General features: G+C 30.7%; 1 pseudogene; it reads left to right on the forward strand.

The window, feature by feature from the left end:
* The first annotated feature begins 2,079 nt into the window (after positions 1 to 2,079).
* LOC131934587 (ras-related protein Rab-24-like) lies at positions 2,080 to 2,937 on the forward strand (annotated as a pseudogene).
* Positions 2,938 to 4,737: the final 1,800 nt, after the last annotated feature.

Below are 4,737 nucleotides of genomic sequence, written 5' to 3' on the forward strand. Positions count from 1 at the left end.
GTGTGGGTAAGTGACACCGTAAAAAAATCATATTGTAAATGGACGAGTCAGGTTAATGTTTGGGGAAAATGATGAAAACACTTTCCTGTAATTGCTATCTAATTAATGTAATTAATATCATTATTGTTCCTTTATTATAAAATATGCAATCATTTAACGTGTTCTAGTTTTTAACTTTCTAAGTAACGAACATTAGATTTGAGAATAGTCAAGTATTTTTGTTTCAATAAGATTCTTATTGCTTAAAGATTGCGTTATTTTATTTCATTATATATGCAACAATAACAGACTCAGATACTATAAAGTAACAGTCTATCATTTGTTGTTAAAACTAGTGGATAATTTCTTCTTAGTTTGTCTTAAATGCATATGTATTTATTATATTTTGATTGTTTGAGAAATACTTGAAACTTTCTATAAACCAGGATGTACGGGTTGTCTCAACACTAATGTCTACTAATTAGTCAGATTTATTTCTTATATAGATCTATCTAACGTCGATTCACCAAGCTACATAAGGTTCAATTTAATACAAATTTTTTGATGTGTAAAACATATTTGAAAGCACTAGAACACGACTAGTGTAATTTAATAAAAACTAATTCTGAAACTCAAAACGTTACGTTTTTAACCTTTTTTTTAATTTTTTTTCGAGAAGTTTTTGTTGTGTGCCAACAGTAGGCCTATGGCTTCACAATTTTATTAAGACACATGGTATCATTAGGTCTGAGAAAAAAAATTAATAGAAAGTATAAAGACAAGTGAAAACTTAATGCTAGTAAAAGAAACGATTATTCAGTGGACAGTGAAAGATGTATTAGTAAATCCTTAAATATTGACTAAAAAAGTTGTTACTTCTTAGCAAGTAACAATGCAAATGGAATGTGTTATAATTATAAAGTTGATAGACGATAGAGTCAGCATGTTCAGTTGTGTGGAGATATTGTATCCTGACATGTGATACGTTACACCTCAGTGATGCCAGTAATAATTCATGTGTATTATGTAATGTGATAATTAACCAACTTAGTGATGTCAAAATATTACATTTGTATCATGTAATGTGATACTTTACCAACTCAGTAATGGCACTATATTACATTTGTATCATGTAATGTGATAATTTACCAACTCAGTGATGGAACGATATTACATTTGTATCATGTAATGTGATACTTTACCAACTCAGTAATGGCACTATATTACATTTGTATCATGTAATGTGATAATTTACCAACTCAGTGATGGAACGATATTACATTTGTATCATGTAATGTGATACTTTACCAACTCAGTAATGGCACTATATTACATTTGTATCATGTAATGTGATAATTTACCAACTCAGTGATGGAACGATATTACATTTGTATAATGTAATGTGATACTTTATCAAGACAGTGATGCCAGTATATTACAATTGTATCATGTAAGTTGATACTTTATCAAGGCAGTGATGGCAGTATATCACATTTGTATCATGTAATGTGATACTTTATTAAGGTCATTTGTATAATGACACGTGAAACTTTATTCAGAAGAAAAACTCGTCTTCCGAGTTATTAGCAACCGAAAATCAAAATATACGCCAAAATTCATACCCAATGTCAAAACATACCCTATCAACTAAACAAGAAAACAACTCACGCTGTATGATGCGAATCTATTACAGAACATTATTTATTTGTTATTGTTAGAAAATTGTTCTGCACGGGTCAGTGTGCATTAAATACATTATGGGAGGTAACTTTCTATATTTGTTTTTAGAAATAAAAATGTTATTGGATACGTTTTCCAGCAGAAATAGCAAAGCCAAACATTACTTATCATAACGATAATTAACTGCTATAAATGTTTTCATATAACTGTAGTGTATTATTATATTTAAATAAAATACAAAATTATAATTTTAACTTGTTGCTACAAGTATAACCTTTAGTGGTTTTGAATTATAAACGTTAAGACCCAAAAAAATCTCCATTTACAAAACGCTACGCCAAATTCCGTTATTTACCGTGTAAACTCTTACAGTTTTATTTAATTTCAAATGACTGGTTGTGACCGAAATTCATCAAATGACCAAAATATTTATTTTCTGTTGTCTCTCTTTCGAAACAACCAAACTAAATCTTTCAATTTCGGATGCAATTAATTAAAGAGTAAAAGATGAGTGGAGGGAAGGTGGACTGCTAAGTTGTCCTTCTCGGAAAAGCGTATGCTGGTAAAACAAGCCTTGTTGAACGCTACAACAGATTTCTGGGTGATACTGTACCATACAAAACACTACAGGTGCTGCTTTTGGAGCAAAGACAGTAACAACAAGAAATAAAAATGTTATTATAGGAATATGGGACACAGCAGGTAGTGAAAGATATGAAGCTATGAGCAGGATCTAGTACAGAGGGGCCAGAGCTGCTATTGTTAGTTATGACCTTACAGATAAATCAAGTTTTGACAGAGCTAGATTTTGGATAGGTGAATTACAAAAGCACGAAGAAGGCTGTCAAATGTATCTTTGTTTAACTAAGTATGACATTGTTGAGGAGAATCCAGATATGCTCACAGTAGACGAGAAAGAAGCTAAAGCCCTAGCTCTAGACGTAAGAGGTGAAGTCTATGAAACCTCTAGCAAGTCAGGCTAAGATATTGAAACAAATGTTTATAATAATTACTGATGGTTATTTAGCTGTGAAGGCGTCCACTCTAAATCAAGATAACAATGATGCTGTACATGTCAGAAAAACACCCAAGAAACATTTATGTGCTTCTTGTAGTAGTTGATAGCTTGTTTGATTTGTTGTTTTAAAAAATGTAAATTACTTAAGTACAGAGCTAACATAATGACTAAATTGAAAGTCCCAAATACTGACAAGTTAAATCACAGGAACACTAGACTATGCAATGTGCAACTATGTTCTACGAGTAGTGAAGTAATTAAATGAAACTATTGACTTCATTTAACAAATGATTAAGTATTGTATTATGAAAGCTTTGTTAACCAGCAAACTGATAAAGAACAGTACATAAAAAAACACTTGTCTCACATTACATTTCTGTAAAGGCTTCTGGACATAGAAATTGTGTAATAATAATTGTACAATTTTAACTATGTCTCTTTAAAAGTGTAGTTCGATCACGCATATATTAATATTCAATTTTAAAAATGCTTCATTACAGACCCTGACTATTAGTACTATAATATAAAATGTATGTGTGAATGTATAATATAGGTGTATATATATATATATATATATATATATATATATATATATATATATATATATATATATATATATATATATATAAGTTTTTTTTCCCTTAACTATGTTTTAAATGTATGTCAACTATAAGATAAGAAACAAATAAAGAAATACAACACAAATGTTGATCATTATGGTAACTTATGACACATTCGATTTTATTTGCTGAGAAGAAAAACAATCTCCTTTAGTCAAAATTGGCTTCATTTTATTTTCTTTATATTATTTCTTAGTTTGCGGAGAGATTGAAAGCCTTAACTGCCCATCCGTAGTTCTGTAACAAGATTTGATGTTAGCTGTTTAGTTTGATGATGATCTATATCCTCGTAGATTTCATTGTCCTTTAGCTTTAAGGGCCACTTGCATGACTGTAGATTAGAATAGCTGGATTGAGTACAGATCTCAACTTTCTACTTCCTCTTTTGTACGAACCGTTTGGCTAAACAAGTATGTTGACAATTTGTGTAAATATCGCCATATTCAAAAGCAAAAACAAAAATAAAAAATAAAAATAAAAAGAATATGCTCAACATTTTTTTTAAACCACTAACGGCAACGATTAAACGGTAGACAGTGGAAACTTTTTGCAGTATAAATAGATTCCCTTCCAGAACACGAGTTCATGATCGGATACTGGTCAGTGTGTGGGTAAGTGACACAGTTTAAAAATCATATTGTAAATGGACGAGTCAGGTTAATATTTGGGGAAAATGGTGTAAAAATTTTTTTTTTTAATACTTTTATTTGCAATTAAACAAGTACATCAACATCAAATTTTTTAACATAATTTTGAACATCAAATGAAAACGAAAGGTTTTGCAAATGTACATAATGTATATTTACATGATGTCATGTATTTGATTATAAAAAAATTGCAAATGATGACAGTAAAAGGGGTGAAGGTCAAATGAAAGTGTCAGAAGTCTGGGTGGGGAGAGGAAAGGAATTTTTTCAGAGAGGGTCAATGGGACAGTGAAGCATTTTCTATGTAGGGAAACAACTTAAGTTGACTAGTTGAAAGGGTGTTATAGTGGTCGCATTGAGTTTTCAAAGGGTTGCAGTGTGAAAGATGAGGGGAAAGAGACAAGATTTAGAACTTTAAATAAGTTCTGGATATTGATGTTGCGGTGGGTGGTGGGGTCGTTGGAACAGTTAAAGGGATTGTGGGGTTATCATGTCTGAGGGTAAAGTGGATAGAGGGGGAGAGAGGAGGGGGTAGATTTTTTTTTAATTAATTCAATTGTTTTAAACATTTAAATCAATAATAATAATATATTTGATAGATTTTACACAGCATCAAAGACATGAACAATGAACATCAATTGCATATATAATAATCAAAGGGAAACAATAAAATGGCATAAGAACTAGATTAAAATAAGGTGTGCAAACTAGGTTTCTCTTCACTGCTTAGTTTAGTGTGCTGCTGAGTCAAAAGTTCACATGGACAGAAATAGCACTAGTGTCGAATTACAAA

The sequence above is a fragment of the Physella acuta genome, unplaced genomic scaffold, assembly GCF_028476545.2.
Source record: "Physella acuta isolate Inbredline_101_S28 unplaced genomic scaffold, ASM2847654v3 ptg000112l, whole genome shotgun sequence".
NCBI classification, from domain to species: domain Eukaryota; kingdom Metazoa; phylum Mollusca; class Gastropoda; family Physidae; genus Physella; species Physella acuta.